Below are 22,612 nucleotides of genomic sequence, written 5' to 3' on the forward strand. Positions count from 1 at the left end.
GAAGGGTGGAGTTGAACCAGCCCGAGAGAGTTCAGAAAGAGATAGAAAGGCTTGGGAATAGCTCTTATCTCATCCCTTCATCTGCAGAAATAAAACATTTATGCATTACAGAGCTTCTGAAACTGAGTATAGAGACATGAAGTTATACGTGTTTCATCTTCCTTTTACATTGTCAACATTTTCCTGAGTTGTTTCAGTCATTATTATTTTTCCATCATTATTGATTAAGCTATTATTTTAGAAGATTATAATCAAGCATGACTATAGGCTGAGATTTTTAACAAACATAGTCTATTTAGGGTTCTTAAATACTTCTACCTCACTTCCAACCTACAACCAAAGGTATACGAGAATTAAAGCATAGGGGATGGGGATGTGAACCTTCTTAGATGTAGGTCCTTGGGCCAATTCCACTCTGTGTTGTCAGGATACAAGCAGTCCAGTACAATAGCAAATACCAAACAGCAATAAAGGTCATTAGTGGGGGCATGATCCAGCAGAAACAGGAAGGCACTGCCTAGTTTACAGAAGTCAGGGGAAGCTTCCAGATTTAGGATTACCAAAAGAAGTGCTCTGGAGCATTACTTTCTGTGAAATGAAGACCAGTCAAGACCAGTGAAGCAAACTAAACCATTGAAAGGCATAGCAATACAAAGGTGTTGTCTCACTGTCTATGTGCTTCTATTTGTATTCTTTCTAAACATCACACACCCCCTCATAAGGCACACCCCCTCACAAGGCACACCCCCTCACAAGGCTGTTTTCAGTAAAACATCACAGGCTCACTCACAAGACAGCTTCCAGCAAAATATCATGTGCCCTCCCAAAGGTCTGCTTTCCATTAACAAAAGTCATGTGCATTGCCTTAGTCTTTTTTCAGCTGAACAAGACCATGTGCCTCCTCAGTAGGTGGTTTTCAACTGAGGATGAACTAAAAATATTTCCACATTTCACATTTGGTGTTGGGAAGCACACACACACACACACACACACACACACACACACACACACACACACACACAGAGAGAGAGAGAGAGAGAGAGAGAGAAGAAACCAGACCTTTCACTACACATGCCAACTGTTTTCTAGGCAAGTCTTAAGTAGTTTAGCATTATATGAAACTTAAACAACAAAAAACATAACTACCTTATTAAACATAAAACTTACATGGAATGTTAACTAATGTAAAAATTACCTGTCCTTTATATGAAGTGTGTAGTGGCTGAAAGAGAGAGAGATCATTGAACATTGAACATTATCGATTGTTGTTTATCAAATTGTTACCAACTCTCTATTGTAATTATCCTAGTAGGGGAGAGGAATAAGGGGAAAATGGGAGGGAGGGAAGAATGGGAGGATACAAGGGATAGGATAACCATTGAGATGTAACAAGAATAAATTAATAAAAAATTTTAAAAAAGAAAAAAACAGAAGCTTTTTATAAAGTTAAATAACAAGTGAAGCATGCTGTCCAACTTGACACAATGTATTCATCTGAGAGTATTTTCAATTGAGGCAGTGCCCAGATCAGAGTGAGTTATGGGAATATCCGTGGGAGTTGTCTTCATTGTTGATTGATACAGGAATTGGCTTGCTAACTGTGTGCAGTGCCATCACTGGGACCTGCTCCCAGCCTGTATAAGAGAACAGGATAATTATAAGCACCAAAGTGACCTAAAAAGTGAGCCGGAAAGCCCCATGCCTCCATTGTTTCGGGCATGCTTCTTTGGCTGTGAGATCTTGCCCTGAGCTCCCTTGATGACGAGTTGTACTTGTAATTGTAAGCCAAAGAAACAGTTCCTTTTCTCCCTACAAGTTGCTGTTGGTCAGTATTTTGTCATGGAACAGAAAGGACACGAGAAGACAGTGATAGTTATTTAAAATATTGTACAAGGCTGTGTGTCCTAAAATGAAATGTAAGAATACATACTAAAGTTAGAAATTAATTGTAAAGACGATTCTATGGACTACAAAGTTATTTGTGTGATATCTGTTGTAAGATTATTAACTTTTTATTGTCATTGCTGTCACTAAATACTGGCTTCCCTTCAATCCAGGTGATGGGCAGGATACTGATGACTCCATATTTAACATCTATGAAAAAAGGCCTTGTAATCATGTATCTCATTAACATATCTTAGAAAAATAACATCACTAAAGTCTTACAAATAAAGTGAATTTCTGGCAAAAATGTATCCACACCTGTGTATACTTCTTAAGCTTAAAAAGCAGAAACTCGGGTAGCATAGCTTAAGAATATTTAATTTTTCTATTTATCACTACATAATATAATATACACAATGTATAGTAAGAGTTTCTTTGTGCCCACCAATCACTCTCAGTGAAAATGAATTGTATGATTTCAGAAACTATGAAATTTTATGAGTCTTACAATTTTGTTTTGTTTTTTTTTTCTGGTCCAGCTCAAGCCTCTCTATTTACATGCACATTTCATTGTTAATCGCAATCTTAACATTCACTTTGATTTCCATCCCTTGATGTATACTCCATCATCCCATTCATTCATCTGTGTTGCTGGGATCCCTTCTACACAGAGTCATTTTTCATCACTTTAGTTACATGCATGTGCCCTTCTGTCTTAAATGGACTGTAGCACAGTTGGCAAATCAATGGGAAACACTCAGGCTCTTCATTTCTCAGAAAGCCTGACAGAAAACATATCCACTCAAGGTGGACTCACTCACTCACTCACTGACTGCCTTCAGAAAACAAGTGACATACAATTGAAGGCTACAAAAGTAGCACAGGCTTACAGGTTGTTCACCATCAACAAAGCTTATTTCTAGAAGAGAATTGCAATTTGAAATTAGAAACAAAGCTCTGTAAAACAATTTGGTTTTAGCAGCACATTTAAGTCTTAGTCAGAAACTGTGTTAGTTTTCTCAGTGAAAGAATAAACTGTGACATTGTTTTTCTTCACAGGGAAGGCACACTCCTAAAGTAATGATTGCGTGTTGGGTTTGAATATCTATTAGGACAAACAGGACGTATCTGTAAGCTACTGAGACTTTGTTCTGGTGCGTGTAGTTGACCTAATTCTCCTCTCTTTCCAGTTTATACTGGATGTGTTGTGAAAGTCCTAATATTCTACCCATCACCACTTGTAGATACTTTCAAGATGATTAGGTGATAATACACAGCTCTCTGAAAACAGCAATTTTTCTAAGGAAAAAAAACCCCTTACCTGACACTGAAAATATTTGGTGGTTCTGACCTCCTTAAAACATTGAACACCCCAGTTCCAGGGTGCCTCAAAAGGAGAACGGGTTGCATCCTAATGAGGAAAGATTTTGAAGCAGAATGGAGAGGTTAATGGAACTTTACCATTGATCAGCTGATAAGATCTTGGCCGAACTTTCTAGATGACTTCCTAACAGCGAAACCTAATTATAAGATTTTTGTCACAGCCTGTATTTAAATATGACCAGTCAAAAGCCTTTTACTTGCAAATAAATTGTACTATAAATGTGTGGTGGTATTTCACCTCAGAACCGATCCCACTCATATCTTCAGGAAGAACACTCTATTCTAACAAAAATAACTCCATACCCCACTCATGTGATTACAATTCTGTATCTGATCACAATTTTTCAGTGAAATTCAGCAAGCCATTCATATGAAAACTGGAGGTTTCACTTCAGAATCTGAGTCATACTACACAATACAACATGCACCTACAACATGCTCTCATGATTACATTTACATGTTGCCAATGAGTATCTGTGATAATTAATGTAAATCTACTTTCAGCTCATAAAAACTATTCCTATGCAAAAATATTATTATTATAATAATGAAAAGCATGAATTAAAATTTTAAAAATGAAGTAAAGTTTAGTAAAAGTCAATCACTAGATTGTTGATTTCATGTGTATATATATGTGTGTGTAAGTGTGTGTGTGTGTGTGTGTTAAAGTAATCTAATTTTTTATAATTCATTCACTGATGTAAAATAATGAAAAGTCTGTAGATTGGTGCTATTTTTCTAAGAAGAGTGTGATGTAAATAGTAGATTGATTGAAAATGTAAACAATTTTTAAATTACCATGTAAATATTAGAAATCATATCTGAGACCTTCACATTTGAAAATTCAGAGAATTCAGAGGGGATGTTCTACATTTTATTACTATTTATCACACTGCAAAATATAGATTCACATCAGAGAAGAGAAAAACACAGGAACAAAGTCCTGAAGAGTGGGCACTACTCGTGTTGTGGGGGATACATGGAAAATGTGCACAATTTTTTTCTCAGAAACCTTTAGACAGCATGACTTACAGGGTTGTTGTCACACAGGAAAGCTGTGGTTTCCAGCGTTTGTGTTGTGAGTCACTCACAAAACCTTACAGCTGCATAACTGGCTTTAGTTGATCAGATTGCATCTTCCAGTGAAATAGCCCTGCCTATTGCCCCAGATATTCAAAACGCACCTGCAACCTAAAGTTAGCATAAACTTTAACTGCCTGGTTTTAAAGTCTCAGATACCAGACATTATTATTAATTACAGGAATCCAAGTCCAGTAATTATTTCCCAATATTCAGTATAGATTCAATTTGTTCTCTGTAAAAATTTTTCAAGTACTGCTTTTGACAATAAAAAGATTGTGTATTATTAGAAGACAATATTACATAATGATGAACTAAAAAATGTCTTTGCCACACCATGGTATGGCGTATGAAACAAATAAAAAGCTTGTATTTTCCATGGAAATTATATATAATAAGTAGAATAAAGAAAGGAAATTTTGTGTTTTAAATATCTTCTTTTTACCAATTTATTTTATTTATTTATTTATTTATTTATTTATTTATTTATTTGGTTTTTGAGACAGGGTTTCTCTGTGTAGCCTTGACTGTCCGGGACTCTCTTTGTAGTCCAGGCTGGCCTCGAACTCACAGCCATCCGCCTGCCTCTGCCTCCCGAGTGCTGGGATTAAAGGCATGCACCACCACGCCCAACCCACCAAATTATTATTAAAGGGCAAAAATGAAATGTTACTGGTTCTCAAGATATAAATATAAAAAGGCATGGGATTGGGCTATTCTACTGGAAGCTCAGTCAGGCTGTCTAGTGATAAGATGGCCTCAGTTCACCCATGAGGCTTCTCATCTGCCTGGTAAGCAGCTTGCTTTGTTTTATGATGGATTTCTGTAGACCAACTGTCATGGTGCCTTCTCAGTCTTTGAACTTAGTATGTCTATTAGAATAAATTACCACTTCCAAATTTACTATATTTTCTTCTGATTATATTATACCATTACAATATTGGATATAGAATAGAAAGCATCCAGTCAGGAGACTTGGCAAACAAAACACATATTTTGTAATCACAAGCCTGTTTTCTTCTTTTCTTTTATGTCCCATTATACTAAATGAAACAATGCGGTTATTTTGTATTCTCACATTTGAAGGCTCATAATATAGTGTAATACATATATTAAGAGTGAAATTTGCCAGTTGGTGGTTATGCACACCTTTCAGTACACCACTTAGGAGGCAGGTCCAGGTGTATATCCAAGTTTGAAGACATCCCTATCTACACAGTACAGGAGAGCCAACGTTACACAGAGAAACCCATCTCAAAAAACTGAAAACAAGTGTGAGATTTAATTCCTCATATAACTTTAATGAGTATACTTAAAAATTGTTATCTCTTTGGGTTATTTAAATATGTATGATTAGTATATTATTTATTACTTTGCTTTTATTTTCCTTTAAATCTTACATGATTAATAAATGTTTAATTTAGACAGCAGGAGAAGGAAAATTATTGGAAAGAACTAATACGTGTCAAGTACAATTTTTATCCATTTACAACTGTATAAAATTTTAAACATAATATTGTCATATGAAACATTTAAATTTTATCCAAAAGTAACAAGAAAGGTTAATTTACATGTATCTTAACCAAAAAGATTATATCTGCTTTTTTAAAACCTACAGTTCATTTGAAAACTCAATGTCAATCTTTTGAGAGTGCTATAGACTCTCTCTCTCTCTTGATATTGTAAGCACTTGGGTATTGATCATTTCAGAATTACCATATTTTAATCTCTACAGTGTACATGGTGCAGCTCATGCTACTAAAACTCTTATTGTGTGAAAAGAATAGGGGTCGTTGGTTTCAAAGGCCTGGTAAACTGCTAAGTAACTTCAAATCTGTGCCAAAAATGGGCTCCCATGATTTTGGTATCCTTCTTTCCCAAGATGCATTATGCTCAGCAGTCCCTTAAGCACATCTAGCTAGAGAATCTAAAACATCTAGGTTTTACACTTTCTCCAGTTTCCAAAGCTTCTAATCTGGAGTCAATCTCATTGTTCTCTGACATCCCTCTCCATAATACTAGTTTATTCTCCAGAGACAGAAATTAGCACAGTGCCATTTTCTCAGTGTCAGAGCTCCAAAATGCTGAGATTCATCCGAATTAAAAGAACGTTCTAAATATGCCTAGACAGATAAAAGAAATAATTTCATTTTGCAGCAAAGAAAAACAGAGACAAAAGACAATAGAAAATTATTTCACAGTAAATTCTCCATCAACAGGAAATTTCAAATATCTAACTATTTTAGCTTTCTGATACAGACTTTATTATAATTACATTACATCATATAGTAATATTGCTTGTATGTATGAAATTTTAATCTGGATAAAATGACAGTTTGTGTGACTGTCCAACTTAATAAGGTTAAATATCTTTGAAGTTTAGAGTGACTTTCTTTAAAGACAGAATTTGAATATTTTTGAGGGTGGATATGAATCTGTCTAAATTCCTAGTGCTCATGTGACTTACTTAAATCATAAAACGAGAAGCTGCTAAAGCATTCATTCAATCTTATAGCATGGAAGTTTGCTCTGTCCAATTATTATATAGCTTTATAGCTTATTTTAATATATGTGTTATATGTAGTAGCGATTACTACACATTTTGATTTATTTATCAGTTAATTTAATAATTAGTAAGAGATTAACAAAACATATATTCAGCAGAGTTACCAGTGTAAAAACTCATAAATATGGCGCTGGAAAAAAGGCTCATAGATGTACTATTTGTACAGAGAAGGAGAATTCATAAGTCAGCAACCGTGATGGGCAGCTCACAACATTGTGTAATATCCAGTTTCAGGACATCCAACATCTCCTGCCTCTGTGAGTACCTGCACACATGCACACATACAACACACACACACAGACAGACAGACAGACACACACACACACACAAACACGTGCACACATAAATGCACATGCATACACATAAGTACACACTCAATTAGAATTGAATCAGTTCTTGAAAAATGCACATATGTAAAGTTTGGGAATGAAGCTCAATGGAACATTTAGTATGCATTTCCACAAATTCAATTCCCATCTCAAAGAGAAAGAAAAGAAGAGGAGGAAGAAAGAAGGAGCAGAGGTGGAACAAAAAGAGGGGGGAGGGAAGTAAGACGGGAAGGAGGAAGAAAGGAGAGAAGAACGGATCAAGACTAGAGAATCCACACGAAGACATGAAAACGCATATAAACCACTATTTCGATATGAAGGTTACGAAGCTATAAATTTAAGTTTTGTGTACATGTGTGTTTGTGCATGTGTGTGTGTGTGTGTGTGTGTGTGTGTGTGTGTGTGTGTGTGTGTATGTGTTTCTAAGAATAGCTGTACCAGTTATCTAGGGAACACTTAGTAGTGTAAAATTCTGTCATGCTAAGTGTAGAGAGCAGAACATGTATCTCCAGTGTTCTAAAAACCATGATAGATTTAGTTTCGGAAAAAGGAGTAAGGACGATCTGACAAACTGGAAGGTTTAATCCTCAGTGTTTTTAGCAGCATAGCTTAGCCTTTTCCTTTTATGAATCCTATTCTCATCTGGGTTCTTCCATCTGTTTAATGTTTTTGCGTTTAAGACAGGAAGAATGAATTATAAATTTTGCCTTCCTGTCTTCCTTGAGGGAGATAATGATGTGTTGTTTTCTCCTCGCTGCTTTAATAACTCAATGAAGTGTCATGCTCCCTATGTATTGATAGCTGTTAATCAGAAAATCTGTGCATGAAATTAGGGCTTCGCTTAGAGGCTGGGTATAATATTTCAAATCAATTTAGAAGTATTAAAGATAATCAATGACTGACTGATTTTAATTGTATCCCAAAGGTTCAGTTAACTCTGTTGATTAAATCGATTTGTGGCAACATCTTCAGCTGTGAACATATTGCCAAACTTTAAACTTGACATATTAGGTAGACATCAGCCAATATCATTAAAAGATTCAGTGCAGAGAATAGTAATATAAAATAAGGTCCATTGGTTATGTTCTTCCTAAATAGCCTACATTTGTTTCATTGAATAACCTCTACATACAGTTTACTGCTTAGATGTCTATATTCACAAAGATTCTTGCTTAAAATTTTGTTAAGAAAATTGGATGAAATATTTTTGTATATTATTCATTATAGTATCATTTTTCTTTCTTTTCTATAATACAATAATGTAGCTGAATAAAATGTCACTGATAAATTATTCTTACCCATTTTTTTGGCTTTAGAAATTAAATCAATGTGTTCTTACCAATTGTGGATTTAAATAATAGATGCTATGAATGTGAGAAGCTGTCTCATGTTTTTCCTTACATTTGTTATTTTTAATCAATGATAGTTTGTTAAGGGACAGTAAATTTAGTAATACATAAAAAATAAACACAACTTGAGAAAAGGCATGTTGATTCACCCCAATAAACAACTGCATGTGCTTTAAATGTTTTTACTTCTGAATGTGTTTTGGAACTTGGTAATATTTTTCTATCTTTCTTATTCCAAGAGTCCTTGCAGAACATAGAGTTTTACAGATGGCTAAATTCTGAAGTTTAAGAAATCCATGAAGCAGTATTGCATGTTATAAATGTGTGAGAACACAAGAGAGCCTAGAGTGAAATTTTTCATTTTTAGCCTCTCTCAGAAAAATGTAGAGTTTCCACAAAATTTTCTATCTTTAAAAAGATTTCGAACTGTTTGAATACTGTTCCCATTGTTAGTATAGCCAAAGTACATAAAGAAATAAGTTTGATAATTTTCAAAGAAATGTCAGTTTAATTTATAGTAATAGAGCTTTATTATTTTACTAGTATTAGCTATCAATTTATAATAATAGAGGTTTCATGTCCTTTGTTGTTAGAATAACTGTAATGCTCTCTCATGACCATGCCTCACAGTTTATTGCTAAGACAGGTACAGTTCACATGTGCAGTGTGTTTTCCCCAGAAAACATTCTAATACATGCAATTTTGTTTAAGTTTTACAATATTTTTCCTAAAGGTATTGTTTGATGTCAATTTTAAGAAAAGCATAAGTTAATAATGCTACATCTTTTACATGCTGATTTATTTTGCCAATTTATATTAGCCTGTGACATTCAAAACGCAGTTGAACTTTAGCTTTATCAGCAGCCCAGCTTGAGTGTTCTGATGACATATATCACCCTAAGTTCCATTTTTCTGTGAAGATTCTAGGCAAACGGCAAAATACAAAAATGTTTAGATTGAGTAAAATTTGTATTCAATGAAGTGTTTGTTAGGGATTGTATTTATCTGTACAGGTTCACACTAGAAAAGCAATATGTACTTCTGTTTTGTGGTTATTTCCAACCACCCTCAGTTAGATAAAAAAAAAAAAAAGTGAGTGCTTTGTAAAGCAGGCTTTGGGACTACCTTAAGTTGCTTGAGACTACAAACATTTATGAAATATGCAAATCTAGAAATAATAGTTTTTATAAAATAATGAGGACCCTGGATATGAAATAAAATGACCTATGCCATTCTTTTGCTGAGAGTAAAGTCAAGTGTGTAAAATTCACTTTCATAACAACAGCTGTGTGTACAAGTCATAAGGAGATATTCTTTTTAGAACGAAAGCTTTGCTGTCAGTAACTGTTCTGTCTCTAACAAAACAGCTAACTACCTCTACTCTGACATTTCAAGTTAACAATGAGTCTATGAATACCAGCAACTCCACAGAATTGTTTAAAAGATAAATGTAAAATTTTTATGCACCGTATTTCACATTAAATAGTGCCTAAGATATCAGAAGCAACTACTAAAACATGAATCATGTTGGATGGTAAGGGACATGGTTATTTAGCTGTTGTCAAAAACAGTGTAAGGTTTTTCTATGTGCAGCTGTATCTGTTACTTTGAGTTTCAAGCCCAGGGTAAAGTGCATTGAACTAAGTGGGAATATTTATTCACTTATTTTTGTAAAAAGATATTTCTGATCACAAGATTTCATTACTAGTATGTTCATTTTTATACTAAACAATGTGTGTGAATATGTTACTTACGAAAACTTGAAAGAAAAGTAAAGACACATTATATTAGAAAAACTATTCACCCTCATACCACATTGTCGTAGCATAAACACTAGATGGGACGGGGCTCTGAGAACGTAATCATGCTTAATTTTCTTACTTTAAGTATTTTATCCTCAGGCTCCAGGGGGGAAACAACCCCGTAAAGGCAGCTGGTTTTCACTAATGAGTAAGAAGAACAAGAAAATAGAGGACTTGGGAGGAAAGAGAGGAGGGAAAGGTATTTTCAGAGAATAAAAATCTAACATTTCTAGTCAGGCTTAACGTCCAGACATTTGCCAGATGCCGATATCTTCTTTCTGACAGCGTCTCAGGCTCATGGGGATCTTGGGCCATTTTCTACAACTTGATGTAAGATTGTTACATTTCCACTGAAAGGTTCTCCTTCTCAAAGGCACAAAGCAAAATCCCTCCTCCTGATCTGCTCTCCCCAGGTTTCAAGCCTTTAATCTGGTTAACTGGCAAAAGCCTTAACAGTAGCCAAGCCTTGAAGGTCAGTTCCCCTGGTTTACATCGCTGCCCTTGTCTGCCCTCTTAGAACAAGAAAATCTCCCCTGGCCTAACTGCTGTGTTTAATACTAAGAATAAAACTGCCCTCCATACTTGTATAAGCTTGAAACGGAAACTCACAGAAGACCAATGTAAGCAGTATGAATAGAGCCGTGTATTAGTGTACAGAAATAATTAAATATAAATACAGAATAGCTATATTGGATAGTACTGGTCCGGTGATTTTTAAAACTATGTAATTTTCAGAACTGTAGATACCACTTTGCTCTCTGGTGTCCAAGACAGCTTTTAAAGCTCACTAGTATATCATAGAAGATACATTTAGCAAAAGAAAATAGAGAGACTCATGGGAATGAAGGCGCTTTCTCATGGCCAGACAGATATATGAGGAGACTCAGGTCAAATGATATGCTTCCTACAGACTTCCTGCCTTCTTAGCACCCTGCTACACCGCAGCGAGAATCAAAGCAAGACCTCCAGATGCGTACACAGAGAGAGTAAACATAACCCTTAATTCAGGGCAGTGTTTCGGAGGTTCCTAACACGTCAAAATCAGCCACACCATTTCAAGTTGTGATTTTGTTGTTCACTTGGTGACTCTGAATAATAGAATGGTAAAGGTGAATCACCCTATCTTTAAAATCTTGTATATCATGCTGAGATGCATAATCAAATGCAGAAACGTTAGACTGGCCACATTCTCCAGACAGCGTGGAGAAGCAATGCATGACTGAGTGCGCGGCATGCTCAGCACCCACTGATGCCGATCTGTGTCGAAGTTTGCAATGAGAGTTGGCAAAAGGACAATCCAGGAAATGGTTTATCAGTAGTTGATACAAAGAAACTGTTATATTTATTGGGAGCCTCTGACCCCTCTCAGTAACTGGGGCTTACAGGACTTTAAGCATTTATTCCTTCTCAAGGACAAGCTTTGAAGAACGCAACTTCTTCCCTCAGCAAGGACGGTTCGGCATCCCAGCTGCCGCCGTCATCCTACACAGCTGCTACAGGATATGCATATGGAAAGAACAGTCTGGCTTCTGACTAAACTGCTCTGCCTAGCGACCAACAAGTTCTGGAAGGTATAGTACATGATATCATCATGGAACTTGTTTCACATGTATATATGTATACATTTAGGAGGAATCTAGAGTGTTACATTTCCGTTTGCCATTTTCCAGGCTCTTTTGTATTATTTATCCTACTTTATACTCTTCAACTTTTTTGCCTTCACATCATTCACCCCATTCAGACTAGATCAAAGAAGTTTCTTTTTTGTAGTAGGTGGAAATCAATACAGCTACCCACGGCCAACAATATGCAGAGAATAAGAGGCTATGGAGTGCTCAGGAATAATTGGGATCGCCATACCATACCTCTTTTCTCCAAGGTACAGTGAGTATTAGAAATAGTCTTAGAGCCACAGGTAGTGGATGCTTGTAGTCAATCAGGATTTGCATGACATGACTTCACTGTGGCCCACATAAAGTCACAGCAGCTTAGACCATACAAAAAAGATCTGAAGAGGATCACATCAGCCAAAGGCCCAACATGCAAAGCAGAAGAGCTCATGAACTCTCACCGTGAGCTGAGAAGTTCTTGGAAATTAATAGCTTTTGTATGGGGAGAAGTCAATTTTCTTCAGGGATGACGGCCATCTGAGGTGATCTGTGCTGCAGTAGATTGTCCCACATTCAGGCACTTACTGACAACATCATTAAAAGATTCAGAAAGGAATTAAAAAAAGAAAAGAAAAGAAAGGGTATGCATGAAATTGTCATGGAATTATTGATAGTGGTGGGGAGGTACTAGAGGGAAAGAAATGGAGATAGATGTGTTCTAAACATGTTACATGCATTTTTGACTATTAAATAAAATATTATATAAAACAAACTGGCCTGGAATTGAATAAATTGCTTTTAAAAGTGAAAAATGGATTTTAGATTCTGGAGACTCAGCATAAGGAATTTATATCAGTTTCATTGGAAAACATACAAGGGAAGGCAAAAATGAATACTTAAACAAACTGCAAAATATATCCTGAAGTTTACTTTAAATTTTTTATTATATATTTTTATATTATATTTATATATACATTCATATTATTATACATATATAAAATAAACTACATACAGCAAGAAGAACTACAGAAAATCAGGAATTATATTAATGCTACATTCATAGTGTTTTGGCTATTTGTATTTGGCAGCCTTGAAGAAAACATCTTACCTATCTTGGTGAGTCTAAAATTCTGAATGTAAATCAATATCTAGCACATCTCATCTGTATCAACTTAAAACATCTGCCTAGATCTAAAAACATCTTAACTCCTAACAACTAAGCTTACTTATAAAACTAAATATCTGGTTTTCAACTCCTTCAGAGACTTGAGAAGGAATAAAATTAATTATCTGAGTAAATAGAAAGTGCAGGATAGCTGCTTCCAAAGTGAAAAAAAAATCACAGAGTTAGTTTGTAATCTGAACAGTCACCCAAAACTCTCTATAATGTTGGAACGTCATCTTCAGCATCTGGTCCAGTATATCTGACAGAAATATTTGAGAGGCAGGAACTATTGAGCATTTGCTTACTCTGTCTGGCAGAGTTTAGCAGTTGACTCTGCCTGCATCCAGGCTTGCAAATTTTTAGGCAGAATTCTGTCAGTGGCTGAAATGAGGAGATTTTGCCCAATGGCTGGTTTGCCACATTCTAGCCTACACAGGGCTTCTATTAAGCCTAGAATTTCTCAACATTTAGAAATGGACAACAAATGCTTTTCCTAGCTTGTTTAATCATTTTCCCTAATTTCACTTGGGCCCCTACAAAGATATTATTCCTACCAATTCAGCCAGAAGAAACTTTAAGAGAACAACTCTCTATTTCTGTTAAGGGGTGTTGGGTAGGTTTTTGGTTGCTTTCTTTGGGCTATAGATTTTTATTTTCATTGGGAGTTGGTTATAAAATACTATTGATCTTATTCAGAGAGAAAGGGAGGTTGGATTCAGTGATGTCTCTCTTTTCCTTTATCTTTCTCAGGTTTGGAGATAGGGGTTGAAAATAAGAAAGGGGAAATATAAAAATATATAGGAATGATAGGACAAGAAGTAGATCATTGAATCTACTTCTCAACTTAAGATCTTAATTATTACTCACAAGGTTATTTTTAATTCGTTGGTATAGAATTTTGTATAGTGATACAAAATAAGTTTAATTTTTATATATTACTATGGAACTCAAATTTAAGATTATTTTTCACAGCAGCTAAGTCAGAGACTCTTAATCGGCCCAAGTGCTGAGAATAAGTGACTACAGAGTGCCCGAACCTAGATGGGACATCTGTATTAAACTTCCCCACAAGGCGCAGTGAACATCATCACGGAAGAGGAGCCATAAAGGATGTAAGAGCTGGAAGATTGGGAGAAGTGCTGTTGCATGCCAGTGCAGTCAGGATCTCACTGCAGCGCTGGCTGCTGCATGAGATCAGTCAACATCCAACCTGCAGCGCTGATTGGGCTCAGTGCATTACAAACAGGTAAGGAGGGCAGGAAGGTGGGAGGGGGATATGGTGGGTCCTGACTGATGGGAACATGGAGAACAGAGTCAGGTATGGATACGATGAAGACATGTTGTTTACATTTATGAAGCTGCCAAAAAATAAAAAATAAAAAGATACTGAAAACCAAGGTTCAAGCTCCTCTGGCCAGTTGAGAGAACAGCATGAAGATGTGGGTTTGGTGGCATAAGTAAGAGATGACCCCACAGGTTTGGGTATTTTAACGCTTGGTCTTGGGTTGGTGGTGCTGTGTGAGGAGTGGTGCAGCCCTGCTGGAGAAAGGAGGTCACTGGAAGTGGATTCTGGGAGTCTACAGCCACGCCCTACCTACAGTTTGCTCTCTGCTTCCTGTTACTCTTCCTGTTGAAGATGTGAGTGCTCGGTTTCCTGCTGAGGCCACCTGCTACCACCATGCCTTCCCCACCATTACAGACCCTCCCTCTGGAACTGTAAGTCAAAATAAACTGTTTCTCCCCTAAAAAAAAAAAAGATTATTTTTCACATACATTATTTATATTTCTACTCTAATATGAGGTCTTATATCTGTAAAACTCAAGTAGAATACAAAGTTTACCTCCAATACTGTGCCCCATAATTGACCACTTCCCCATGGTGGGGCGGCCTGGTGGCACTCAGAGAAAGGCCAAGCAGGCTACCAGGATGAGACTTGATAAGCTATGACCTTAAGGTGGGGGAGGAGGGTCCCTTCTGTCACAGATCGAGGGGAGGGGAAGAAGGTGAAAGAGGAAGGAAGGGAGGAATGGGAGAATAAATGTGAGGGGATAACAATTGAGATGTAATCTGAGTAAATTAAATAAAAAATTTGTCATGATCTTAAAAAAAAAAAGAAAGTGCTATTGCAGGCAGTCTACAATAATTAAATTATACAAGTTAATTGTTATTTGATCAAATCATTGTCATGTCAATTGCTAGTCTATTTATATTAAAAGAATATACAGACTTAACAGATAGATATAATTCTATATGTAGATAAGATAAACTAGATAAAGTTTTCAAAATCTTCAGAGACCTACAGAATATGGCATTAAAAGATGTTTTACTATAGATACACATGGTATATACTCACTTATAATTGGACACAAGACCAACAGAGATGTTCCCTGAAAGTCTTCCCTTAACAGGAGATTAGGATAGATACTAGGACTTCCTATTGGAACTCCAGGTGAGAGATTTAAGAGAGAATGGGGAAATAGAAGGGTCCAGAGGATCCTAGAAACTTACAAGAAGACTATTAAAGCTGGCACATCTGGACCCAAGGGGGCTTTGCTCAAAGTACTGTACCAACCAAGGACAATGCATGCATTAAATCTACAACCCTAACCCAGATCTAGCCAATGGTCAGCACATTCTCCACAGTTTTGTGGAGAGCAGGAACTGACTCTGACATAAACTCTTGTGCCCCCCCTATTTGACCACTTCTCCTTTGTGGGTAGTCCTTTTGGCACTCAGAGAAAGAATGAGGAGGCTAACAGGATGATATCTGATAGGCTATGATCATATGGTGGGGGAGGAGGTCCCCTTTTGTCACAGAAAGAAGGAGGGAGAGGGGGAAGGGAAGATACAATTGAGGGGAAAACAATTGAGATGTAATCTGAAAAAATCACATAAATAAATAAATAAATAAATAAATAAATAAATAATTCATTGTCAATAAGACAGCTTAATTCCTGGCAACACCAAGCCTACCTCAAAGAAGAGAATGAGCATCAATGAACTTCCTTATAGAGATGGCATCTTGAGGTTTTCAATTAAGGATTTAAACATTTCAAGATAACACTTCCATCTTTCTGTGTTAAAAAGTTGTGTCTGTCTGATTGGAAATATATAGGCATGATTCTTCGTCTGGTCTTGCTTATGATGATGAAGATTCAAATGAGCCAGTTTATGTATTCATTAAGTCTTTACCCTGACAATGATATCTCATATACATCCTCATTTCTTATAATCACATTGAAATATGAAGAGATTAATTGACATAGTGCACATATCTATCATTTTTATGTTTTCACTACATAAAACGTGCACTCCACAGAGACAGTTTGAGTTAATTAAATCATTCTTATTTCATATTGTACGCTATTCTGTTTAGCCAGCATAACAATCATGCTGACATTTTGCCCACAGATGACCTCTTTTGAAGCTTATTCCTCTTCAGTTGTTCGTTGTAAGTAAATTGCAATATGAGTGAAATGTTAACAATTGATCTTTTCATTGTAAAAGAAAATAATTCAAGGGATTAAAATTAACATACTTTCAGTGCTACAAAATAGAACCATATAATACACGATGTCTATGTATTTAGTAGATTAATGGTTCAAACCCATTTCTCTGCCATTCACAAGCTGTATAAAAATTATGTTTAATTATTTAGCTGTCATTACTAGAGTCATAAAGAATAATTTATTTAGATAAGTCAGAAATAAAAGGCTTGCTATTTCTAGTAAGTATGTTCATTTTAAATAAAGTTAATAATTCAGTAAGTATATAGGCAACCAAGCAAAATAACCAGAAAATCTGTATAGTTCTGTACTTAGAGTTATTGCATGCTATTATGATGTGTTGTGTTGATATCCCTGGTAGGCCTGCTCTTCGCTGGAGGGAAATGAAGGACCAGTGGATCTAGGCAGGAAAGAAGGCTTCCTGTGGGGATTGGAGAAACTGGGAACAGTGGACAGAGGGGAATCTGCAGTTGGAATGTGTAGAATGAGTAAAAGAATACATAAAAAGAAAAATTAAAGAAAACAAATATTCAATATATTCTAAAATATCTACCATTATTCCAAGAAGTAGGCATTCACTTTTATATATTTAATTAAATTAAAAATCAGACATTTTTTCCCCATGGACAGCAAGAAGGCTCAAAGAGTAAAAGCACTTGATACGGAACCCTAACAATCTGAATTCAATCTCGCAACCATGCAAAGTTAGAAAAGGGAACTCAATCCAGATAATAAAGTTCTCTCTTTCATTAGATGTCAGCAGAGCAGCAGAAACTTCTGGCGGATTACCTGTACTTCATACATGGCAGAAAGCTGTAGTAGATGCTCAGATATTTAAATAAACACCAAATACTACAAAGGAGGGGGGGGAACTAACTGCACATATTTGTCTTCTAACATTTGTATTCATTTATATTCCACATGGAGTAAATTTTAGTACTTGGATTATGTCCAAACCAATCATCTTTGCACATTCTCATGATCCCTCTTTTCTTCCTGTTATTCCCTTTGGTTTGAAGAGTTTATTTAATTAGTTTATATAAAATGCTAATTTCCTTCTCTTCCCCTCCATCTTCTTCCTTCCCCTGCTCTTCCTGCTTTTCATTACTGGTGTATGTTTGTGTTACATGTGGTGTTATGTACATATTAAATTATCACAATGAAATCTGTGGCTATATATAATTTATAAATGCCAATAAAGAACTCACTAAAATCATTTAAAAGTGATTTTTATCCTTATGGGTTGAGCCTATCATTTATAGAAATAGCCAATAGAGCCAGGCGGTGGTGGCGTACATCTTTAATCCCAGCACTTGGGAGGCAGAGGCAGGATGATCTCTGTGAGTTTGAGGCCACCCTGGACCACTGATAGAGTTCCAGGACAGCCAAGGTTACACAGAGAAACCCTGTCTCAAAAAAAAAAAAAAAGAAAAAAAAAAAGAAATAGCCAATAGGACCTGATTCCAATGTATTCTATGGTCCTATTAATTAAGAATTTTAATAACAGATTACAAACTTCTTTTATATTCATGTTCTATAAATATAATATTATTCCTATGTATTTCAAAAACATGTATTTTTACAAGTTATACTTGTAAATAGTGAATCAAAACTTTGGCATTAAAATATTAGAATGATTTGTGAATACAATATAATTATTTTGCATAAATTTATCCATACTGATTAAAAAGTTTAAGTTTGACTTTAATTTGTTTGTAGACTTGACTGACAGTGATGATCAATATGAACAATATACTTTGAAATGATTACTGGTGTTTAACTTATTTTTCAGTTTTCCTATACCATATAAAATCTATCATAATGATGAAAATTCTGTATACAGAAAGCTAGGTACTACTTCAAACCTTTTTCTCTTCTGTAGTGCCTTTCTTAAGCCAGAAGTGCTGCTGTGCAATGATGTTATGGGATTTTATTGTTCTCTAGATTAAAGGTATCATTTCTAACTTTGAATGGCTTATCTATATTTTGTACAATGAATATTTTTGGAATATTTAGTAGAAATCTCTGGCAATATTCTACATTAGTCTATTTGTGTTGCTGAGTGTTTTATAAAGAACAAAATGTTCCTTCTCAACAATTATGCAGTGTACCACGGTCTTATAATTTTGGTAAAGACACCTTGATTGCAACACTGCTTCATAAATACAAATGAACATGGCATCATATAGAAGACACCTGACACCTAACGGATTCATACAGTGCAAACCACTGTGTGGAAACAGAATTAATCCCATCATAGGCATGGCTTTGTGTTTTATGGTTTAGTAACCTTACATTAGGGCTCACTTCTTAATGCCTTATTACCTCTTAAGAAATCAAACTGGGCAACAATCTGCTGCAGCAAGGGATTAAGAGAGCAAACCACATCTACAGTGTAAACATCACACAAATGCCATTACAGTCCCTTCCCCCTTCATTAGGCCAACTCCACTTTTCTATCCCAACTTTCAATAAAGAAACCTTTTTCCAAAATGTGCCATGTTGTTTTTTAAATTTTCTATAAACCACTCCTGTGCTTGAGGTTTTGTACTAGAAAATATATCAAGCTCAGCTAACCATGGAATGCAAATTAGTAAGCAGTGCTCCTCCTTGGCTTCTGCTCTGGGTTTCTGCTCCCGGTTCCTTCGCTGACTTCTTTCATTAGATAACTAAAACATAAAATTCGAACAAACCCTCTCCCCACATGTTGGTTTCAGTTATTGTGTTTATTTCAGCAATAGGAGAAGCAAGCTAGGACTGGAATTGTTACCAAAGAGTATAGGATTGGTGTGACATATCTGATGATGTTTTAGGGAGAACTATGGAGCTCTAGTCTGGAAAAGGCAGAGTACTTGAAGCTTAACAAACTGTTCTACAGGGGACCTTGAAAGATGTTGCTGATGGACAGCTAATTCTCCACTTGGGCTAAGGAGCCGGGGAGGGCTGCCACTGAACCTCTTATATGTACTCTGGTGCCCAGTAATTGATCACTGCCTCTTGGCAAGAGGCCTTCCAGTCACACAAGGGAGGGTGACTGCAGGCTATCCTGGTGAGACCTGATAGGCTGTGGCCAGAGGAGGAGCCCTTTACCCCAGTCAGAGGTCTAGGGTAGGGGAAATAGGGCAGAAGAGGGAGAGACGGTGGAACAATCAGGAAGTAATATGAAAAAATATGATAAATTTAAAAAAAAAAGAACGTTGGGAGAAATGCAGATGATGGAGTCATGTCTTATGAAGTTGCAGAGGGAAGATAAGAATATATCAGGTAAACTCACGTTATATATTTGAGTTAAGAATTACCAGTTAAATAGCTAAGAGTCCCCCACATATTGGCCTTGGAAGCATGAGAGGACTTGTAGGGTGTCATATAGGTAACAGAGTCATGACACTCTGTAATAGTTTGAGTGTCTTCTTAAAGAGGGGCCAGATACTGAAGTTGGAGTCTCAGTTTCAGTGTCAACCACAGGATACTGGAAATGTCTAGACCGTGCCATGACCTCCAAGGACAACAAGAGGTATGGAATGGGGCCAGCTTAAGCCTAGGAGAAAAGAAGCCTGTGTTGTTGTCGGTAACAGAGCCAGGGAGCTGGGAACAGCCAAGCTCTTTGTAACCCAGATGATCATTAGTCAGTCTTAGACATCAGACACTGAGCTATTTACATTTTTAGTTTTTATTTGTTGATGTTGTTTTTTGTTTGTTTGTTTGTTTTTGTTTTTTGTTTTGTTTTGTTTTTGTTTTTGGCTTTGATTTGGTTGATCCTGTGCCGTGGTTCTTCTCCTTTGAAATATAATATATGTAATTTAATTTTTATTTATAGGATCACATAATTGAGGAACTTTAAACTTTCAAAAACATGTTGGATATTTTAAAGAAAAAAAACCTTATACTTTTAAATTTAGTTCTTTTATTTTTTTAGATTATAATACAATTACATGATTTCCTCTAAATTTTCTTCCTTCCAAACTTTCCCATATGGCTCTCTTTCAAAGTTATAACAATTTCCCCTATTAGTTGCTACATACAGTTGTAATGCTTAGAAACAGTTGGAATTTTAAAGTTATATATTGTGACATTTAAAGCTTTATATTGTGACATTGATATAATATCTTATGTATAAACAATAAAATGAAGATAGTTACACAACACTGATGTGTTTATGTTTCAAATCGACAAAGGGTAAATTATACTGGATAATTTCTGTCAAATTTACACAAAATAAAGTCATCTGGAAAGAGGAAACCTCAACTGAGGAATAACCTAAATCAGATTGTCCTGTGAGTAAGTTCATGTATTAATGCCTTGATTAATGACTTACGTGGTAGCACCTAATGCACTGTGATGCATGACAGTTGGTCCCGGGTTTTACAAATAAACAAACTGAGCAAGCTATGGGAAGCAAGCCAGTAACCAGCACTCCTGCATGACCCATTACTTTAATGTTAAATTGACTAATATAAAAGTAAACACCCCTTGGAGAAGTTAAGATGAAGAGAAAGTCCAAATTTGACATTTTTACTTCACTTGAAGAGTCTTCTGTGTGTCTGTATGTCTTTAGTTTGTGGTTTGGGACCTGTATTTTCTGTCTGTTGTGTGTCTGAGATTTGTAAATAGTTGCTCTCTATCTATGCTGTCTTTCCTTAACAAAGGACATTACTCTGACTTTATTGAACAGCACTGATAACACTATGGGAATGAATGAGGAAAATTCTTGTACAGAAATCTTTAGCAAAGTTTTACCAGGAAAGAAGTTACTTTATGGCCCCCAATGACCAACAATAGCACTCAAAACAGCACACAAACAGTGCCAATATTTATCCACATTTAGCTTCCAAAGCCTACTTATTGTTTAAGGTTGTTTCCCATCTGTTTGTATTTAAGCAAATGATTACTACAACACAAAAACACACATGAATACATAAACACACATGATTCTGGGTCAAAGACATGGAAGAGCATGCAGTTTAAGATAAACACTATGCATCTGCTAAGGTTGTAAATGCCCATTGCAAAGAAAGTGAAAGGCAGAGTAAGATTATTTAGATTTTTCTTTTTAGGTTGTTTTTTATTTTGAAATTAAGATTTAATTGCAACATTTCTCCCTTCCATTTCTTCCCTGCAAGCTCTCACACAATACACCTCTTGCTTTCCTTCAAATTCATGGCTTTTCTTTTTACTAATTCTTATTGTGTCCATATATGCAGTTTCATAAAGATATACATACACATGTGCATGTACATATACATATATTCCTGATTGTAACCAGTTGAGTCCATATAATGTTACATAAATGCATGTGTCCAGAACACTCTCCACAGTAGAGTGGAGAGTAGGATATTACTTTCTCACATACTCTGGTGCCTCACCTTTGACCATGTCCCCTGGAGGGGGAGACCTGGTGGCACTCAGAGGAAGGACAGCAGGTTACCAAGAAGAGACTTGATACCCTATGAACATATACAGGGGGAGGTAATCCCCCTCAGTCACAGTCATAGGGGAGGGGAATAAGGGGAAAATGGGAGGGAGGGAAGAATGGGCGGATACAAGGGATGGGATAACCATTGAGATATAACAAGAATAAATTAATAAAGGAGAAAAAAATAAAATGCTGAATGTAAATCAATAAAAAAAAATACATGTGTCCAGAGATGACTGTGTGTTGTTGGCCAAGCAATTGGTGTGCTCTTCTCCTATTCCCAGCATTACTGGGTTGCCCATATTTCTTTGTGTGGGATTAAAGCTTTGTGTGCTTTTCTCTGTCCGTTTTCAAATGTTCCTTGGTGTCATCTTGTTTTGCTCACCATTAGAGGGTCACTGTCTTAGTTAGGTTTTCTATTGCTGTGAGGAAACACCATGATAAAAAAGAAAGTTAGGGAGGAAAAGGTTTATATGTCTTACATTTCATGTATTATTGTTCATTACTGAAAGAAGCCAGGCCAG

This window comes from Acomys minous (assembly GCF_964271855.1).
Source record: "Acomys minous genome assembly, chromosome: 13".
NCBI lineage: Eukaryota > Metazoa > Chordata > Mammalia > Rodentia > Muridae > Acomys > Acomys minous.